Source organism: Mycteria americana (assembly GCF_035582795.1).
Source record: "Mycteria americana isolate JAX WOST 10 ecotype Jacksonville Zoo and Gardens chromosome Z unlocalized genomic scaffold, USCA_MyAme_1.0 Scaffold_18, whole genome shotgun sequence".
Taxonomy (NCBI): Eukaryota; Metazoa; Chordata; class Aves; order Ciconiiformes; family Ciconiidae; genus Mycteria; species Mycteria americana.
Window position 1 is genome coordinate 4,152,845 of NW_027445436.1, and position 22,043 is coordinate 4,174,887.

The 22,043-nt window shown below is 46.8% G+C and overlaps 2 long non-coding RNA genes across 2 annotated transcripts; one reads left to right on the forward strand and one right to left on the reverse strand.

The window, feature by feature from the left end:
• Positions 1 to 851: 851 nt before the first annotated feature.
• LOC142402987 (uncharacterized) lies at positions 852 to 18,367 on the reverse strand. Its single transcript, XR_012773552.1, has 3 exons — positions 17,927 to 18,367; positions 2,755 to 2,960; positions 852 to 2,005 (listed from the first exon to the last, which is right to left on the reverse strand). It is a non-coding gene; the product is annotated as an uncharacterized LOC142402987 (long non-coding RNA).
• Positions 17,556 to 21,754, forward strand: LOC142402985 (uncharacterized). Its single transcript, XR_012773550.1, has 3 exons — positions 17,556 to 17,650; positions 17,948 to 18,788; positions 20,853 to 21,754. It is a non-coding gene; the product is annotated as an uncharacterized LOC142402985 (long non-coding RNA).
• The last annotated feature ends 289 nt before the right edge of the window (positions 21,755 to 22,043 follow it).

Here is a 22,043-nt window from a genome sequence, read left to right on the forward strand (position 1 = left end):
GCAGGGCTTCATCACACCTAATGGTACTTGGGAACACAAATGCCATAACCCCAAACGTCTCCCCTTCCTCCTCCTTTCCCTGAGCTTTTATTGCTGAGCATGATGTCATATGGTATGGAATATCCCTTTGGTCAGTTGGGGTCAGCTGTTCCAGCTGTGTCCCTTCCCAACTTCTTGTGCACCCCCAGCCTACTCACTTGGTGTGAGAAGCCCAACACTTTCCTGCCACTATTGAAATTCCACTCACAGGACAATTTTTTATGTTCTTCTACTACTTTTCCATGTTTTTCTAGTACCTTCTCCCAAGTGTCTGCATCCATTACATCCTGTGTATTTTACAGTATCCCACTTCTGACACCAATTAATGTCACAACCTAAAGGGTTACCTGGCCTGCAGGTGTGCAAAGATCTCAACAGTGGGTTTGTAGGATTCCATAATACACAAGGACATGGAGGCTTTTATCCTCTAAATTTCTCTACTTTATTACAGATTACCACAAAATCACCACTAGCAAGTATACCTATGATTAATAAAGTGAATATATATACATATCAAGCTATTACAAATTACTATCAGCAATCAATAATATAGTATCAATCAATAGTATGGCAGCAGTCAATAATAGCAACAACCAATCATATAGCAACAACCAAGTAGGTATATACTAATACAGGTTACTACAAACTTATAGTTACTGAAGCAACTTATCAACAATATATATGTAGATATATTAGATAGATTATATATATATATTATATATAGAATATATTAGTAGATATATTATGATAGATTACTTATATGGATATATAATACGGTATCAAGTGAATTAGATTTCAGAAGGGGCAGGGGCAAAATCATCCCAAAGGTGGGAGGACAAACCAAACCGACTCCAAAGAGGGGAGAAAGGGTCAAAAAGGGGGACCAATAAGATAACAGACAGAGTCTTGCTTCAAAGATGATCCATGTCACAGAGTCTGGAGTCAGCCAAGTATCCCCAATGAGGGTCCAAGATCTCATAGAAAGTTCGTGGAGAATTCAGCCTGTTTAGGAAAGGAAAAGTACGTGCAGCATGGGAAGTTCTCAGATAGAGAGGCTCCATCTTTGAATAAAAATTATTTTTATATCATAGAGACATAAGAGGGCATAGGACACCACTACTTTGAGCAGCCAATAGATGCTGTTAATTTCTATTTTTCACCTGGAACAGCCAATAGATGATGATGTTTTCTGTTCTTTCAGACCCATTTTATTTTCCCAGACTGTTTTCCACCTTTTCAGAAGATGAGTTGCTGTTACAGTCCCTTGTTTTTGCGCTTGGTGGTATCTCAGGATGCCTCCAGTTTCTAGGTACCCCGGCCATACTTCAAAGAGGTCAGCTGCACTTTTCAAGGATGCTTCTGGTTCATAGGTTTAGTTTCCAGGCTGGCAGGCCTTTCTCTGTCAGTGTTTTCAGAAGTGGGGCAGAAATGGAAAAAGCTGTGCAAATACTGTTCAGCAATAACTAAAACACTGCAGTGTTGTCAACACTGTTTTAGTCACAAATCCAAAACACAGCACCATACAAGCTGCTATGAAGAAAATTAACTCCATCCCAGCTAGATCCAGTACATGGCATTAGGGTACACTGTGCATCTGTGTCCACCAAAGCGTTATATTCCTGCAGATCTGATGTGCCACCCTGTCCAGTCAACACAGTCCAGTAAACCCAGTTGTGCCTTTCCTCTGCTTGGCTGGAGGCAGGGACCCTCTAGTCCTGGTCGGAGTATTCACTATCTGACCCCTGCAGTGTCATACCTGGAATCCTTTCACCAAAATCAGGAGAGGAATTCTCAGCCCTTCTTCTACATCTGGGTTATTCCTGGTTGCCTTCTACTGTCTCAACAGCAAATGGAGCAATGGCCTTCTTGTATGATCCCTTCTTAGCAGCTGTCTTCCCCCAAAGTTCACGTATGTGGGCTTCTAGCTTCAAGGTAGGCTTGCCATCCCACTTCCTCATGTCCTCCCCTGGTCATGCACAAAGAACGAGACAGTGCCATGCAGCCTGCACCTGGGGCTTCCTTTCCCTCCGGCAGGGGGAAACTGGCTCCGTGGGGCACCCCTGACAACTAAGACACTGGCCCATGGGGACAAGAAGGAAGAAAAATACTCTTAAAAATAATCTCATGAAGTTCAACAACGGGAAGTACAAAGTCCTGCACCTGGGGAGGAACAACCCCATGCACCAGTACGTGCAGGGGAACGACTGGCTGAAAAGCAGATTTTCAGAAAAGGACCTGGGGGTCCTGGTGGACACCAAGTTGAACATGAGTCAGCAATGTGCCATTGCGGCAAAGAAGGCTAAGGGTATCCTGGGCTGTATTAGACAAAGTATTGCCAGCAGGTTGAGGGAGATGATCCTTCCCCTCTACTCAGCACTGGTGAGGGAGTGCTGTGTCCAGTTCTGGGCTCCCCAGTACAAGAGAGACATGGAGATACTGGAGAGAGTTCAGTGAAGGGCCACAAAGATGATGAAGGGACTGAAGCATCTCTCCTATGAGGAAAGGCGGAGAGAGCTGGGACTGTTCAGCTTAGAGAAGTCACAGGGGGACATCTCATCAATGTATATAAATACTTGAAGGGAGGGTGTAAAGAAGATGGAGCCAGGCTCTTTTCAGTGGTGTCCAGTGGGCACAAACTGAAACACAGGAGTTTTCGTCTGAACATAAGGAAACACTTTTTTACTGTGAGGGTGACCAAGCACTGGAACAGGTTACCTAGAGAGGTTGTGGAGTCTTCCTCCTTGGAGATATTCAAAAGCCGTCTGGACATGGTCCTGGGCACCTGGCTCTAGGTGGCCATTCTTGAGCAGGGGGGTTGGACCAGATGACCTCCAGAGGTCCCTTCCAACCTCAACCATTCTGTGATTCTCTGAAAACACTGGAGCCAACAGGAAAGTTGCCTCACCAACAAGTTGTCTTGTCTTACGCCAGGATGAAACCAGGTTACGCACGCCCGAAAAAAAGGCAATGATGTTAGATAATAGGATGAAACAGATTACATGAAGATGTGCAAGAACCTCAGGAGCCCTTGCAACAAAGACAGACACATCAATCCCAGAGAAGAGTGAGGTGTAATCCCTCACTCATTCCACAAGGAAACCCACCCAACACAGAAAAGACATCAGTACCAGGAAGTAGTATAAGAACAACTGATATACAAGATAAGAAGTGACAGGTGTCCCACCCCCAGCTTTTGGCCCACCCACCTCCCAGAAGCTGCACATGCCATTTGCCCTGGAAGACACTCCTCACTTCTAGTCACATGGTCTGTTGTGATTGGCTGGAAGGACCAGCCACCCCTACCACTTTACCTGGAAGTACATAAGACCTAGAAAGCTCTTCCCCTACTGTGGTGGGTTGACCTTGGCTGGCTGCCAGGTGCCCAGCAAGCCACTCTATCACTACTCCTCCTCAACAGGACAGGGAGAGAAAATATGAAAAAGCTCATGGGTCGAGATAAGGACAGGGAGATCGCTTACCAATTACCATCACAGGCAAAACAAACTCGTCTTGGGGAAATTAATTGAATTTATTGCCAATTAACACCAGAGCAGGAAAATGAGAAATAAAAACAAAACTAAAAACACCTTCCCCCCACCCCCCCCCCTTCTTCCCAGGCTCAACTTCACTCCTGACTCTTCTACCTCCTCTCCCCAAGCAGCGCAGGGGAATGGGGGTTGCAGTTAGCCCATAATGTTTCATCTCTGCCACTCCTTCCTCCTCAAGCTCTTACCTCTGGGCAAGGTAGACACCTGTTTAATCTTCTCTGTATCCACAGCAGCTACACCAAAAGCCCATCAGTACCCCTTTGGGTCCTTGAAGTACCCTCTCCTGAGGTAGTCTATGCCAAGGATACACAGGACCTCCGGGCTGGTCACAATAGGGTGCTTTTGCAACTTGTCCCCTTTTAAGCTCACCTCAGCTTCCAATGCAGACAACTATTGGGATCCCCCTGTCACTCTAGAAATCCAGATGGGTTCCGTTCCCTTATACCTTGATGGCATTAGGGTATACTGTGCACCAGTGTCTACCAAAGCCTTACACTTCTGTGGATCTGATATGCCAGGCCATCGAATCCACACAGTCCAGTAAACCCAGTCATCCCTTTTGTCCTCCTGGCCAAAGGCAGGGACCCTCTGTTCCCGGTTCTGTTCCCGGAATACTGTTCCCGAGTATTCACTGTCTGACCCTTGCACCTTCACCAGAATCAAGGGAGGCAATCTCAGTCCTTCTACGTCTGGGGGATCACTGACTGCCTTCTTCCATCTCAACAGCAACTGAACTGACAGCTTTCTTGGGTGGCCCTTTCTTAGCAGCTGTCTTCCCCCTCAGTTTGTGTACACAGGCTTCCAGCTTAAAGGTGGGCTCACCATCCCACTTCCTCATGTCCTCCCCCTGGTCATGCAGGAAGAACCAGAGTCTGCCATGCAGCATGTGCCTGGGACTCCCTTTCCCTCTGGCTGGGGGAAGAGGGTACTGGCTCCATGGGGCGCCCCTGACAGCCAAGGCGCTGATTGGTGGGGACAAGGACAGAGAGAGATTTTTTTCAAAATGTCGGAGTCAGGAAGATGCTCTCTCCACAGTTGGTGTATTCAAATCAGGGCAATACATTGTTGCCAAGCTGTTGGAATATGACGCTGGAACGTTTTGGACCACCTTCCTCTACATGGCTCATATACACAGGATTTCATCCAGATCTTTGGAGACCTGGTTGTCCAGGTCACTGTAGATGTCTTCCAGCACCACTAATTCTCTCAGGAACTGGATGCCTTCCTCCGCAGTAGTTCACTTTCCTTGGTAATTCACAAGATCTTCCTTGAAGGGATATCTTGCCTTCATGCTTGACAGGAGCTGCCTCCAGAGACTGTGGATTGCTGCCTCTTTTCCAATTCCTCTGTCAATTCCCCGGTCCCTAGCAAGGGATCCCAGCTGTTGGGCTTCCTTACCTTCTAATTCCTGACTGTTGGCCCCGCTATCCCAGCATAGGAGCAGCCAGGCAGCAATCCACTCCCCTGGCTGGCAGCTGTAATCTTTCCACATGTCTCAAAGTTGTCTCGAGGTCAGGGACTGGGTAGTTTCTTCCTCTTGTCTAATTTCTCTCACTTCTTCCTCCCATTTCTTTGATGAAGGACCAGCTTCCTGATCAGTCCCTTCCACCTCCTCCTCCCTTACTAATCAATGATATGGACTCGTCGACCTCCTTGCCCACTGTTTCTTTTTCATTACTGGGGCAATTACTGTAGTTGGCGTTTGGGTCCCTATCTCAACCACGGTGTCCTCAGATGTGGTTTGGGTCCCTGTCTCAAACATGGCATCCTCAGAGGTGGTTTGGGTCCCTGTCTTAACCATGCTCCTCTGATAGTACTGAATAGTGGCTCAATAGGCACAGGCCAAGCCCCAGTACAGTGCTAGAGGCTGTTGGTTTTCATTAGGGTCGGCAAGGCACCCTTCTATCAGGTGGCACATCAATTTACCAGGATTACTTGCCTGTTCAGGTGTAAAATCCCAGGCTATGGGAGGTGATAACCGCCCTCGGCACCTGCCCAAATCCTTCCACACACCCTGCCACCCAGGGACCAGCCACCTCAGGGCATGCTTCAGTATAGCCTCGCCCAAAAGTTGTCTTCTCTTATGCCAGGATGACACCAGATTCCACAAACCCAACAATAAGCCCACAGAGTTAGTAGTATTAAACAGCTCATGTAAAGGTGAACAAGGACCTCGGGAGCCTGTGCAACAAACCCACCCACATCAATCCTGGATAGGAAGAGGGAGGTGTATTCCCTCATCCTCTCCACAAGATAGCTCCCCCAGCACAGTAAGGACATCAATGCCAGGGCCAAGCGCATAGCCATTGTTTGAATTAAAATGTTCCCAAGCTCAGCAAAATAAAGAGATAAGCAGTGCAGCCAGCAAACTCTGTGACCTGCACAGAAGCCTGCCAATTGATAGCTACAGCACACTCAGTTCAAAACTGTTGTTGTCTCAGGTCCCATGTTGGGTGCCAAAAAGGACTGTGGTGGGTTGACCTTGGCTGGCTGCCAGGTGCCCACCAAGCCACTCTCTCACTCTCCCTCCTCAGCAGGACAGGGGGAGAAAATAATATGAAAAAGCTCATGGGTTGAGATAAAGGCATTTTAACGAAAAAACAGCATGTGGAAGCAAAGCAAAAAAACAGATTTATTCTCTACTTCCCATCAGCAGGTGATGTCCAGCCACTTCCTGGGAAGTAGGGCCTCAGTACGCATAGCAGTTGCTTCAGAAGACAAATGCCTTAATAACGGATGCCCCCTGCCCCCTTTCTCTTAGCTTTTATTGCTGAGCATGATGTCATATGGTATGGAATATCCTTTTGGTCAGTTTGGGTCAGGTGTCCCAGCTATGTACCCTCCCAACCTCTTGCCCACCCCCAGCCTACTGGCCTTTGGGGGGATGGGGGGGTTGGAGAGACAGCCTTGATGCTGTGTGGGCACTGCTCATCAATAGCCAAAACACTGGTGTGTTATCAACACCATTCTAGCTACAAATATAAAGCACAGCACTATGAGGGCTGCTATGGGGAAAGTTAACTCCATCCCAACCAGACCCAAAACACAAGGTTTTGGTAGCAGGGGGGCTGCAGGGGTAGCCTTTTTGAGAAGAGGCATGGGGCTGCCCCTGTGCCGGACATAGCCAGTTTGGCAACGGAACCAGCAGCTGCCCCTGTGTCAGAGCGAGTTCCATCTGGCTCCAAAATGGACCCACCGCTGGCCAAAGGTGAGCCAGTCAGTGAAGCTGGTGGCATGTCTGAGATAACATATTTAGGAAGAGGCAAAATGCTGCACAGCAGTGTGTGAGGAATAAAGGAAAAAAAGTATGAGATACAAGCCTGCAAACACCAAGGTCAAAGAAGAAGGGGGAGGAAGTGCTCCAGGCACCAGAGCAGAGATTCCCCTGCAGCCATGGAAGAGACCATGGTGGAGAAGGTTGTCCCCCTGCAGCCCGTGGAGGACCATGCCAGAGCAGATATCCACACTGCAACCCATGGAGGACCCCAAGACGGAGCAGGTGGATATGCCCTGAAGGAAATGGCAACCCGTGGAGAGAGCCCATGCTGGAGCACGCTGTCCTGCCAGGAACTGTGGCCCATGGAGAGAAGCCCATGGAAAAGCAAGTTCTCCTGAGAGGAACGGTGGCCAATGGAGGACCACTGCTGGAGCAGGCGAAAAGCATGAGGAGGAAGGAGCAACAGAAACGAACTGTTATGAACTGACCGCAAGCCCCATTCCCCATGTCCCCTATGCTGCTTGGCAGGGAAGGAGGTAGAGAAGCTGGGAATGAAGGAGTGAAGTTGAACCTGGGGAAAAAAGGCAGGGGATGGAGGGGAGAAGGTGTTTTAGTTTTTTGTCCTTGTTTCTCACCATATAACTTTATTTTAATTGGCAATGAATTAAATTAATCTTCCTCAAGTCAAGTCTGTTTTGCCTGTGACTAACTGGTAAGTGATCTCCCTTTCTTTATCTTGACCCATGAGCTTTTTCATCTTATTTTGTCCCCCTGTCATGTTGAGGAGGGGGAGTGAGACTTTGAGACTTTGGCTGGATTGGGGTCTGGTAGCTGGCCAAGGTCAAACCACCATAGACACCTTGAAATCCATTTTGTAATTCATGAGCCCATTGGCCGGTTCTTCTGATTCACGTGGTCTTTTTTGGGATTCCCTTCAGGTATTTTACTTATCGTCGTACATATTCTTCTCAAGTTGGCATTTTTTCCTGGTTTTCCATTTTCACAGACAGCGTTGCCTGTGTCTTGCAGCACCGTGCAAAGCTCAAAGTCTGCCCCAGTAATACTGCATGGTCATCTTGTTGGGCTGGGCCCAGACGCAGGGGCCTCTCAGTGCAGCTCACAGGATTAGTCTCTTCTTTGCACGTGACAGGGTTTGCACCAGGGGGCCCTTAGTGGGCCTCCTAGGAGGGGTCTGTTCCCCCCACCCTTTTTATTCCCCCCTCTACCATCCAAAGTTCCCCCCCACCCCAGACATATCAGGGCTTTTTCTGCAGCCTTGTAAAGTGGGGGACCCTGAACCTGCCTTTTACTTTTGTTTAATTACTTACCATTCACATTTAAACTTTAATTATTCGTTCCATTAGCTCTTATTAAATGTTTTATCCATTTTATATAATGTATATATAAAAATATATACCCATACATTTACTTCTACATGTATATATATATAAAATAGTGTATCTATGTATAAATAAAAATACATTTATGCATATTTGTACACTTCTTTTTATATATATTTCTATATGTATGCATATATTGTATATAAATGTATATATTTGTATATCTGAGCACTTCCTGGTCCAAAGGAAGTGGGTAGCCAATCACAGGGCTACTTGAGAACACGTGGGTAGGATGTTGTAAAGAAATGGCTGTCAGCTAATCACAGAGTAGCATGAAAACACTTGGGTTATGACATTTAACAAAATGGTAGCTCCCTGCCAAAATGGTGACTGAAACAAAATGGCTCCCCCCTTTGTATGTAAGGGAAGGGCCTTCCGGGTAAAGTGGTAGGGGTGACTGGTCCTGCCACCCAATGACAACAGACCATGTGACCAAAAGAGAGGAGTGGCTTCCAGGGCAAATGGCATGTGCAGCTGCTGGGAGAGGGGTGGGACTTCTGCCAGAAGCTGGAGGCGGAGCACCTGTCACTTCTTGTATATCAGTTGTCCCTATACTACTCTAGGGCCATATGCTAACCTAGCACATAATCATTGCTTTTATCAAAATATTTCTAGGCACAGCAAAGTAGGGAGGTAAGCAACGCAGCAAACAGCAAGAGCTGCTAGCAGCCACTAACAAACCCATAACTATTATACAGTAAAGAAAGCAAGCAAGCTCCATGACCCACACAGAAACCTGCCAATTAACAACAACAGCTGTATCATGCTCAGATCAAAAGTGTCATTATCTCAGGCCCCAAGTTGGGCACCAAAAAGGACTGTGGTAGGTTGACCCCGGCCAGCGGCCAAACACCCATCCTGCTTCTCCCTTACTCACCTCTCCTATGGGATCAGGAGAAAAGACTCATGGATGGAGATAATGACATTTAATAAGGAAAGTAAAAGCTGCATGCACAAGCAAAACAAAAAGAAGAATTCATTCACTACTTCCCATCAGCAGGCAGATGTCTAACCACTTCCTGGAAAGCAGGGTCTCAGTACACACAGCGGTTGCTTGGGAAGACAAACATTATTGTTGGCGGCACTTTAGAACGAGGAGAACACACTGGAACCGCCATTTCAGCGAAGCCTCCGAGGCGAGCAGCTCTGAGACAGAGGACCGCGTCGGGGGACCGCTGCTGGATCGGCGAAACCGCGGCAAAACCGCGCAGGGAAGGGAGGAAAAAGAAAAGGGAGGGCGCAGCCACCCCCCCGGCCCCTGAGCAGGAAGGCGGGAGCTCCTGACGAGGACCTGGCTCTGACTCAGCGTGGGCGGGGACGAGAGTGACGGCGGAAATCCCCTTCCCGTACAAGAGCATCTCCCAGGGAGCGCGGCGACCAGGACGGGCAAACAGGGCGTGGCGCGTCAGTTTGCGCGGCAGTTCGCGCAGGCAGGGCGTGTAGGGAAGGCGAAGGCACCTACTAGCTCAAGAGGATCTGTGAGAAGTGAGTTCATTCGGTAGTCCCCATCCTTCCAGAAGGAACTCAGCTATGGTCCTTACTCATCAGAAAGCGATGCCCTCTGCGCTCGCCAGAGTGGATGCGGCTACCCAGACGGAGCTGCCGGGAAAACATGCCGCCACCCAGGTCTCGGGCTGCAGGGAGTGCCTGGGCATCTCCCTGTTCACACATGGCAGCCGTGCGGACAGCTGCGTGAGGTGCGACCAGGTGGATGACTTGCTTTGCATGGTGGCAGAGCTACGGGAGGAGGTGGAAAGGTTAAGGAGTATCAGGGAGGCTGAGAAAGAGATTGACTGGTGGTGCCAGGCTCTGCCCCCCCTGAGACGGGAACAAGAGCAGCAGCGGCCGCCAGTAAGAACCCACGATCAAGGGGATCCTCTATCCCCCCCCCCCGCCGGGCTGAAGGCAGCAGCTCAGAGGAGGAGAGTGAATGGAGGAGAGTCCGCGCTCGTGGCGGCAGGCGAAGGCCCTCCCTGCCTGCCTCCCCCCCCCAGGTGCCTCTACACAACAGGTATGAGGCCCTGGAGGTGGAAGGCCAGTCAGTGGAGGATGGGGACGACAGTCTATCTACACCAGAGGTGTTGCCCAGGTCAGAAGAACGTACCTCTCGTCTTACCACCACCTCCACGAGGAAGAAAAGAAGGGTTATAGTTGTGGGTGACTCCTTTCTGAAGGGAACCGAGGGTCCGATATGCCGGACGGACCCTCCTCTTAGGGAAGTCTGTTGCCTCCCTGGGGCCCGCGTGAAGGATGTCACGAGGGTACTCCCTAGTCTGGTACGGCCCTCGGACTATTACCCCCTACTGCTCTTCCATGCGGGGGGCGATGAGGCTGCAACGCGAAGTCCTAGGGTGATCAAAAGAGACTTGAGGGCCTTGGGACGGCTAGTAAGAAACTCAGGAGCACAGGTTATTTTCTCTTCTCTCCTTCCAGTGGTGGGCAGTGACACCAGAAGGAAGAGAGATGCCCAATCTATTAATGCATGGCTCCGTGGCTGGTGTTATCGCCACGGATTTGGTTTTTTTGACAACGGGATGGCCTACGCCGCAGCGGGTTTGCTGGCATCTGATGGGATCCATCTTTCTCAAAGGGGAAAGAGAATCTTCGCTCAGGAACTTGCAGGGCTCATTGACAGAGCTTTAAACTAGACTCGAAGGGGGAGGGGGATAATATCAGGCTTGCCCGAGGGAAGCTGAGGGACGATGTGCCATGGTTAGAGGGAGCGGCTGCCAGCGAGGACACTCGGCCTGAGTCCTCGAGATGTGCGGGGTACGCTTGGGCACAGCCGAAGTCGAGCGGAGTTGAGCCAGGGGATACTGAGGCAACGGGAGGCAAGAGGGAAACGCCAGTGAAACGCCTCAAAGCACGCAAGGGGTGTTTTTCTGTGAAGGAGACACGGATGACAGCCCAGCTGAAGTGCCTCTACACCAACACACGCAGCATGGGTAACAAGCAGGAGGAGCTGGAAGCCATTGTACATCAGGAAAACTATGATATGGTGGCCATCACGGAAACGTGGTGGGGTGACTCGCACAACTGGAGTGCGGCGATGGATGGCTATAAACTCTTCAGGAGGGATAGGCGAGGCAGGAGAGGTGGTGGGGTAGCCCTGTATGTCAGGGAGTGTCTGGATAGTTTAGAGCTCGATGATGGTGATGATAGGGTGGAGTGTCTATGGGTAAGAATCAGGGGGAAGGCCAACAAGGCAGATATTGTGGTGGGAGTCTGTTACAGACCCCCCAACCAGGATGAGGAGACAGATGAACTATTCTATAAGCAGCTGGGTGAAGCCTCACGATCGCTAGCCCTTGTTCTTGTGGGGGACTTCAACCTGCCGGATGTCTGCTGGAAATACAATACAGCAGAGAGGAACCAGTCCAGGAGGTTCCTGGAGTGTGTGGCAGATAACTTCCTGACGCAGCTGGTGAGTGAGCCAACGAGGGAAGGTGCCCCGCTGGACCTCTTCTTCACCAACACAGAAGGACTTGTGAGCGATGTGATGGTTGGAGGCTGTCTTGGGCAGAGCGATCATGAAATGATAGAGTTTTTGATACTTGGAGAAGAGGCGAGGGGGGTCAGCAAAACTGCCACCTTAGACTTCCGGAGGGCGGACTTCGGCCTGTTTAGGAGACTGGTCGAGAGAGTCCCCTGGGAGGCAGCCCTAAAGGGCAAAGGGGTCCAGGAAGGCTGGACATTCTTTAAGGAGGTAGTCCTAAAGCCACAAGAGCAGGCTGTCCCCAGGTGTCGAAAGACGAGCCGGCAGGGAACAAGACCGGCCTGGCTGACTAGAGAGCTCTGGCTCGAACTCAGGAGAAAGAGGAGAGTCTATGACCTCTGGAAGAAGGGGCAGGCAACTCAGGAGGACTACAAAGGTGTAGCGAGGCTGTGCAGGGAGAAAACTAGAAGGGCCAAAGCTGAGTTAGAGCTCAGTCTGGCTGCTGCTATAAAAGACAACAAAAAACACTTCTTCAAATACATTAGCAGCAAAAGGAGAGCTAAGGAGAATCTCCAGCCCCTAGTAGACGGGGGAGGGAACACAGTGACCAAGGATGAGGAAAAGGCTGAGGTACTTAATGCCTTCTTTGCCTCAGTCTTTATTAGCAGGGCCAATTGTTCTATGGGTGCCCAGCCCCCGGAATTGGAAGATAGGGACGGGGACCAGAATGGAGCCCCCATAATCCAGGGGGAAATGGTGAGTGACCTGCTGCACCACTTAGACACTCACAAGTCTATGGGGCCTGATGAGATCCACCCAAGAGTACTGAGGGAACTGGCAGATGTGCTCACCAAGCCCCTTTCCATCATTTACCAGCAGTCCTGGCTAACTGGGGAAGTCCCTGCTGACTGGAGATTAGCAAATGTGACACCCATCTTCAAGAAGGGCCGGAAGGAGGACCCGGGGAACTACAGGCCTGTCATCCTGACCTCGGTGCCGGGGAAGCTGATGGAGCAGATCATCCTGAGTGCCATCACACGGCATGTAGAGAATAACCAAGGGATCAAGCCCAGCCAGCATGGGTTCAGGAAAGGCAGGTCCTGCTTGACCAACCTGATCTCCTTCTATGACAAGGTGACCTGCCTAGTGGATGAGGGAAAGGCTGTGGATGTTGTCTATCTAGACTTCAGGAAAGCCTTTGACACGGTCTCCCACAGCATTCTCCTGGAGAAACTGGCTGCTCATGGCTTGGACGGGTGTACTCTTTGCTGGGTAAAGAACTGGCTGGACAGCCGGGCCCAAAGAGTGGTGGTGAATGGAGTTTACTCCAGTTGGCGGCCGGTCACAAGCGGTGTTCCCCAGGGCTCGGTGTTGGGGCCAGTTCTGTTTAACATCTTTATCAATGATCTGGACGAAGGGATCGAGTGTACTCTCAGTAAGTTTGCAGACGACACCAAGTTGTGTGGGAGTGTTGATCTGCTGGAGGGTAGGCAGGCTCTGCAGAGGGACCTGGACAGGCTGGATGGATGGGCCGAGGTCAACTGTATGAGGTTTAACAAGGCCAAGTGCAAGGTCCTGCACTTGGGCCACAGCAACCCCATGCAACGCTACAGGCTTGGGGAAGAGTGGCTGGAAAGCTGCCTGGCAGAGAAGGACCTGGGGGTGTTTGTTGACAGCCGCCTGAATATGAGCCAGCAGTGTGCCCAGGCAGCCAAGAAAGCCAATGGCATCCTGGCTTGTATCAAAAATAGCGTGGCCAGCAGGACTAGGGAAGTGATTGTGCCCCTGTACTCAGCACTGGTGAGGCCGCACCTCGAATACTGTGTTCAGTTTTGGGCCCCCCACTACAAGAGGGATATTGAGGTACTGGAGCGTGTGCAGAGAAGGGCAACGAAGCTGGTGAAGGGTCTGGAGCACAAGTCTTATGAGGAGCGGCTGAGGGAGCTGGGACTGTTTAGCCTGGAGAAAAGGAGGCTGAGGGGAGACCTTATCGCTCTCTTCAACTACCTGAAAGGAGGTTGTAGAGAGGTAGGGGTCGGTCTCTTCTCCCAGGTAACAAGTGATAGGACAAGAGGAAATGGCCTCAAGTTGAGCCAGGGGAGGTTTAGACTGGATATTAGGAAATTTTTCTTCACCGAGAGGGTTATCAAGCATTGGAACAGGCTGCCCAGGGAAGTGGTTGAGTCGCCATCCCTGGAGGTATTTAAAGGACGTTTGGATGAGGTGCTTAGGGACATGGTGTAGTGGTGGTTTTGGCAGTGTTAGGTTTATGGTTGGACTCGATGATCTTAAAGGTCTTTTCCAACCTATATGATTCTGTGATTCTGTGATTATTACCACGAACATCCCCCCTTCCTCCTCCTTTCCCTGAGCTTTTATTGCTGAGCACATCATATGGTATGGAATATCCCTTTTGGTCATTTTGGGTCAGCTGTCTTGGCTACGTCCCCTCCCAACCTCTTGCCCACCCCCAGCCTACTCACTCTGGGGGAGGCAGGCGAGAGAGAGAAAGCCTTGATGCTGTGCAAGCACTGTTCAGCAGCAGCAGCTAAAACATTGGTTTGTTATCAACACTGTTTTAGCCATCGATGCAAAGCACAGCACCATACGGGCTACTATGAAGAAATTTAACTCCATCCCAGCCAGACCTAGGTGACTAAGAGGAAGTTTATGCAGGCAAAACACAATTTAAGAATAGCAGGGATAAAGGGCATAATTTCAGAGAAAGCTCCTCCCTAAGTTGGATCTACTTTGGAGGTGGCTTTTCATACACTATGCTAAAGTACAAGAACATAGCAAGTACTGTCCTCAAGCACTCTCCCAGGCTACAACCATCTGAGGCCTAGGGTTTCCCTGAGGCCTGTGCTTCATTCTATACATTTAGTTGGCTCTTTGAAGTTCACCAATTCATATAACTGCGCAGACAAGGCTCTCTGTGTACGAGGTGATCACAGCATGGCTATCAGCTGCCAGTCTGATACAAAAATGGAAATGCAGTTTCAGGATGTACCAGAAGAGCTAGTTCCAGTAGAGAAGAAACATTGTACAAAGCTCTGGTCAGATCTCGCCTACCGTATTGTATAAATTTCTGAAACTCAATCAGAACGGGGTGGAAAGGCTCTCTGTTTCCTCAAAAGAAGGGATATTCTATCAAATTACTAAAGTGAGTAAGACTGTTCTTTAATAATGTACCAAAGTATAGACTGCAGGTAGAGGAAGAAATATTCAAGAACTACTTGAGCTGAATGACACACTAGGAAAAAATAAATTGAGTATGAAAAAAAAGATTCCCAGCTGTTACATCCAATTTTTTTTTAAATAGTCTTCTAATGGGAACAATAGGAGGAAAAGAAAAACCCCAAAAATCTAGATATATTTAAAATGGAGCTAGATAAACTCACAACGAAACATTATGTGATTTGCCTGCAATAGAAGGGTCCTGGATTCAGTTATGTAGCATGTTCTTTTTAGTTCTCTGTTCTTAAATAAAACATAGACCACCACACAGAAAAGTCATAAAATTTCAGAAAAACATTATAGTGGGCCTTCCAACCTAAAAAGTTGAGTTTATGGCTGGAAGGTCTTTGACTCCAATTTCATCTTCCTTTTTTAACCAGAGAAAACAGTCAAGCAAAGCCTTCTGTTCCACCATCTACCTTCCTCCACTGTCGACATTCCTCCCCTTTCTTACTTTCTCTCTTCCTGTCATTTTTTGCCAGTCTTTCATTCTATGTCACCAGTTCTAACTTCTGTAACTTCCTGAAGTTTTACCAAGAAGCAACAAAATTCACCAGTAACTCTTATTCCTACTTTTTATAGTTATCAGTTCCTTCACATCTTCAGTGAAAATTACGAACCTTGTTACAGAAGGCAAGGAGGCGTAGCAGAGGCCCAAGAGCAGTCTGCAAATCAAGATGATAACGCTGTTACAATGTTCGTGCAGAATGTATTGTTTGCAGAATAACATCACAGAACCTCCATAAAAAGAAAATTGTTAAAATCTTGCCGAATTTAATGGAACACCTTTGCCTTCTCATTTAGGAAAGTAGTCTACCTACTTTTAAGATTTATTTCCTGATAATGTACACACTGCAGTGATACAGGAAACCACATGGAACTACCATCTCATCTTGTAAATGCTTCTACTTAGCCTGAGTTTCTACAGTTCTTTCCAGTTTCATTATTCCTCAGAGATGGTAAAAAAACCACTAAGACAATTTGTTCTCTTTTGATGTCCTTAAAGAAAATAATTTATTCAGAGAGCTGTTTTTCTATAGGGATAGAAACAGGACATGCTTCCTGAAAAAAAGGATGCCTTGTGTATTATCTGCAACCACTTCTACTAGAGGACATACATATGTGAACAGAGAAAATTATGTAAAGCACATGTCTATGTCACAGGAGGCAAGTTCTGCAAGTAGTCTAGCCACAATGCCACAGCACTCTGTGTATGTTAATTTATCATGTCATAGATATAATTTGCATCCTATATAAATGCCATACAAAAATCAGAAGCAGAACGAAAACAAAGATAAAGGTACTGCTAAGGGAAAAAGACTTTATGATAAACTTCCTCATACTCTGTACTATTAAAACAGTAACAATTTTTATTGTCTCTGTTTAATTTTTTCCCTATTTGGGGGTTTTAACCTAGATTAAATAGTTTATATTCACAAAAATATTGTACTATGCTTCCTATGTCTGTACTACAAGGCAATCTGCAGTAGGAAGCACATGAAAACTCCAAGAATATCTCCTTCATTGGAAGAAAACCTTAAAACCACACACATAAAAAGGTATATGTTGCAGATATGTCAAGAAGTCTTTTATAGATTTAGACTATACTATAAATGGTGAACAATTGGAGGTAGTCACACAGCAAACTTGTACTGACTTTTGAAACTAAATGCAGTACAAAGTGTATTCAGCACATAACAATAATATTGCAAACACAGATAATTGTATACGCAACATTTATTTGACATAGTATCACATTTATGATCTTTATAATGCATATTTAGATAAAACTATTACTCATGAGCAATTATGAACAAGATTTAACTAACCTTATTATAAAAATATGTCTATTTTCTCAAAATAGATGCTCTTGGTAATCCTTTCATCCTTTCACATGTACACAGTAGTTATTTATTACAGCACCATATCACTACAGCTTCATTTTACATTTCACTTCTACTTGGGAAAAGGAGTCCCACACAAGTCATTTCCCCATCAAGTAGAGGTAATCTGGTTCTCTTTCACAGATGCAGTCAACCAGAATAGACAAGTTTACTTAGATAAAACATGCCACGGTAAATGATGACACATGATCTCCACCTACTGAGGTCTTGTTTGCTCACTAATGGAAAGCTAGGACTGATTATGTGTGGAGAATGATTTACATTCATGGGACAGATTACAGCACAATCTCTCCTGGTCCTGAAAAATGTGCTTCTGCAGCAACAGAAGACAGTCTGTTATAAACGTCAAATACAGGATTACAAAGCAGTGAACGGAGATTTTGGACTTGAACTTCAGTGCACAATCCTAACATCTGCCCACTAGCTGTGTAGCAAAATCAAGATAATAGGAAAATCTCCAAAAGGACAGCCAAGTCGTTTTTCTTCAGCTACAGCCTTTCGCTGCTTATGAACATCCCCGCGGTAAGAGGCAGGGGCAGACTTCGCCGCGCCGGTGCCGCCGAGCCGTGCAAGGACCCTTCGCCCCGGGCGGCGGGTGCGGGGGGGGGGGGTGTCCAGCACCCCACAGCCCCCGTCAGACAAGAGGTCCGAACCGGGCTGCAGCCTGGGGGTGAATATGGGGTTACCCCGTGCAACTGAAAAGTTAATTTGCTGGCGCCGGAAAGGAAGTCGCGCCTACCGCCTCTCCCACCTCCAGGAAGCCGGCACGGCGCAGCCCAGAAGCCGGCAGGGTTGTAGGTCCCGCAGCTCTCCGAAACACCCTCCCGTGTTTTGGCAGCCGGCAAAAAATTCCGAAGCGGTGCGCCAAGGTGGGGAGCCCCCGGGAGGAGACGCCTAGCAGCCGGGAGCACCCTGCCCGGCCCCTAGGGGCGCAGCTCCACGGCCCCGTGGGGGGTGGCTGCACCGCCCAGCGCCCAGCACAGACTAATTGCTAGGCCCGCGGGGAAGAAGTGATGAAACGAGCCTGTGGTGGGTGACCGAGCTCCGGTGGGAGCGGAGCCCACGCCCGTAGGGGGTGCTCGTCCTCCATGGAGCAGATGGTGGGGGTCTGCCCCGCGCAGCCCGCCTCCCCCGGCGTTTCTCACCTCCTTAACTTCCTCTTTCAGGTCCCCCAAGACTAATTCCAAATCCTCCACGATGTTCTTGATCTGCTCCTTCACCTTGGCTTTGGAGGCTGCCGGCGGCCTTTCGGACGGCGACGAGCAGGAGGATGCGGTCCTCTTGGACTGGGCAGACATCCTTCAGAGCAGCCTGGCACAGCCAGGAGGGCACGCACGTAAAGAGAGCGCGGCAGCTGCCGGCCGCTCGGCCCAGTCCCTCCGACTCCTAAAGTCGCCGGGGCCGCCGCGTTGCACCGCGCTCTGCCAGGTGGCCGCACTGTGCAGATGCCATCGGCTCCCGGGAGCGGCGCGAGGGGCCCGGCTGCAGTCTGCTGCGCCTCGCTCCACCCGCACGGACACTAGACCTGGAAGAGGGACCGAAGGAGGAAGCGCTCACGGCATCGTCCTCGCCCGTACTCCCAGGGGAAGAGAGGGAAGGAGAAGGAGGCAGGATGACTCCTCCAGAAGAAGCGCTCTCCCCCCCCCGCATCATCGTCGTCGTCCCTGCCCGACAGCCCGCTGGGGCGAGTGCACGGCTCTGTATCATCGGGGAGACCCCCTCGGTGCTCTCCAGACACGGGGACAAGTTACACCAGTTCTGCCAGAGAAAAATATTTACACACCAAAACAGCCCCCCAAAATGTAGCACTCCTAATTGCTGGCTCATAGCAAAACTCCAGATGAAGAACAGAATAGTGCTGCCTGTTTCTGGTGCAAAAAGTCAGTAATGGAGGTGATGCTCCCACAACTGCACTGTGGAGTAACTATTCTGGAGAAGGGAAATTCTGTGTTTTCCCATCACAGCTGCAGAGAATTGCAAATTCTCGGGAACACGTTCAGAGCTGAGGTAAGTAAGTACAGCCACTTTGTTTGAATGACTGGTGAATGAGACATTCGGATATCCACTGAAAACGTTATTTCCTGGAAAATGACTGGCATCGCTTTTAAAAGAAGCATTAGATAAAATGTACGTACTGATATGCATCACTGTGCAACTGAAATTTTAACGATAGGTTATATAGGTCCTGAGAGACTGCTAGAAATTATTTGACTGATTCCAGGTAAATTGATTGTAGGAATTTGCAAGGAGATTGTTTTATAGAAAATATTGTTTAAAATAAAAAATTATAGCAGAAAAGCATTAATGTCCACATTAATAACAGATAATATTAAATTATGTAATAATTAGTGAACACACTGAATAAGAGAAGGAGCACATCTTTTCATTTATAATTTTCTGAATGTAGTAGTATGGAAAATTCCTATTGACATCTCTTAGTAATTGGGTCTATAGCATTATGGGCCCAGTTCTGTGAGGCATGGACAGAACCAGTGTGTTCTCATGCTGTAGCTTGGAGAACAGTCAGTACTTCAAAGGACTACTTGGCACTCACAGAATCCAGTCTTATGTTCATCAGTAATGGATCCATCCCATTTATGTTTCTGGCTTTTAATATAATTTGAATCTGGGGAGCAGGGGAGGAAGTAGCAGAGATTCATTGTCTGTCAACAGATAATTCACCAATCTAAAATGAAGGCCTTGAATGTATGAATGTTCACCTTTGCTTTATTGTGCATGACACAGAACAATTTGGTTTTCAATTGCAGTAACTGGAGTGGGCTTTAAGATAGAGACTGTATAAATCTGCTGTAGGCCTGCAAATTAAAGAATTGCATTTTTTACCTTTGTATTCTTACTGGTGTACTCTATTTTACCTTTCCATAGCCCTTTTCCATGTTTGGGTTACTCAGGCATTTCTCTTGCGTTGGACTATTCTGATTTAGATGCTTTAGGAAACAATCTAGACAGTGTTTTTTTGTGCTCCAGATGTTTGCAATAATGTACTACTGAAGTGAATGCCAGTGGTGAAGGGATACTCTTTCACAGGAAACACTTTGCATCTGGCATCAATAGCTCCTTAGGGGAAAAAAGGTACAAATTTGTTAGCTGACAGTTAACCAGTAAAAAAAACCCTAAGCATGGCAAAGTATATAAGTTTCAGTAACTGATTTTGAAAACCAAGCATAATAAATGACTAATATAAACTGTTGCTTTCGGATTACTACAGAAACATTTTCAACCATTATTCTCCTTTCATTCTTACAACCTGTTTGCTTTTTCATTTTAAATGGGGAAAAAAAAGAAACTTCCACTCTTTCCAAGCAATTATGCGGAATGTATGCAAGAGAAAAAAAATACATTTCATATTACATTATTCCTATACTTTGAAAACATTTTTGACCAATATTTGCAAGAGAGAGACGATAAGCATGGTATAATCATGTTTTTCTTCTTCTGACCCACTTCCTGTTTATTTGTTGTCATATATAACATTGTATCGATAGCCATTAGCATTAAGATAGCCATTTTGTTAATTCTCTCCACCAAAAGAATGGATGTTGAACTTTGAGTGTTTACTGTGAGAACAAATATATTTCTGCATGTTTCAAGGATGCATATATATACAGTTCAGTTGTCTTAGTCTCCCAGATGAAATTAATAGTGGGGTTTTTTGTTTGTTTTGGGTTTTTTTGTTTGCTTGCCTATCTGTGGCTCACTGTGGAAGCAAAGCATTGCACAGAGAATGATTTACACAATCTTAGAAGTCATTTATAATCTGTATAACACAAATGGAGAAAGTTCATACAACTTGGACAAAGTTCATGATATCATAGCACCTCTAGGTGCTTGTATTCTGACTGCATTCAGTTTTATTATGGTGTCCTACTAATTCTGTAGGTAGTAATGGGTGGAATTTTACAATGAAAACTGGATCCTCATTGAATTAAAGTCACAGAAATAATTGATATACACACTTTTTATAAGATACTCCATTTATTTTTCTAGGTATTGTAGGACTGGTTTGCAGAAAATAAGTAATTTAAATCTCTTCTCTTGTGCATTTCTCAGAGCTTATGACATCTGGGGACAAATATCACTAGTTTGAAATTTGACACAGAAAAGCCCACTGCACTTTAGTGCCTGATGAATATTCCAGACAGAGGATGATTCAAAGAGGGCTTAGTTTCAGCAAGTTTATCTTCCAGCTGAGTAGTATTTCTTACTTCCCTGTGAAGAGGTAATAAATCTTGGGAGTTGGCATTCCGGTCCAGACACCTGATACGGATTGTTCTTTCAACTGGATTAACTAATGTGACACTCCATCCTGAGCAAATGGATGGAACTGGAACATCATGAGTTACCCACAGAAGACATTTTATTCATATTTAATAGAGAAATTCTTGCATGCATTTGTTAAGTTAGGCCAAAATAGCTAAGTGATTTTTTTCCATAGCATCACTCCACCAAGGAAATTGCCAGCTAAGAAAAGTAACTTTTATTGCCACCCTGATTATGCACATTGCAAACAATATGCAATGTAAATAGATTTGAATTCCATAAAACTCTGCTTTACTTCTTAAGCAGAATCACATACTCTAAGCTGGGTGTTCAGTTTCTTAAAATCTTAGCTCCATACTTAGACTTCTGCTGTACAAATAATCTGCCCTGTACCATCTTTACCAATATGTAAATCCTTATGAGAAATATGTGTGTGGATTACATACTTGACTGAAAGCACAGTATGACTAGTTACATACCATACATATGGTATTCCTGATTATAAATCAGTAAGAAAAATGTTATAGTAGTAAGACAAGAACTTGGTGCAAATGGTGACATTGCCTTAATCCTGACTTCCATTATATTTGCCAGTTATTGCATGGAAATGAGCAAACTTAATTCAGAAGTATCAAGTTTCTTTTTTTGTGATCTGGAGGGTTTTTTTAAGGGAATATTTTTTTGTTTTTAAAGAAGTGAAATAACATGATGGCATTTAATTATACTACACTTTAGAAAGTGCGTTTATTTTTTTCCCCTTTAACTGAAGGCAGAGACTTTTATTTTAGTCTCTACCTTAATGAACTAAAACGCTATATATTGGAGCGTAAACAGCCAGTATGACTTTCTCAGCATAGTTGTCAAATAGTTAAGAATTAAGAAAAGAACATCATATTAATTTAAATATAGGAGCATATTCATTTTGGAAAGAGATTATTCCACTATTCTCTTGGGATAGAAAAGATAAAAGATCAAAACCCA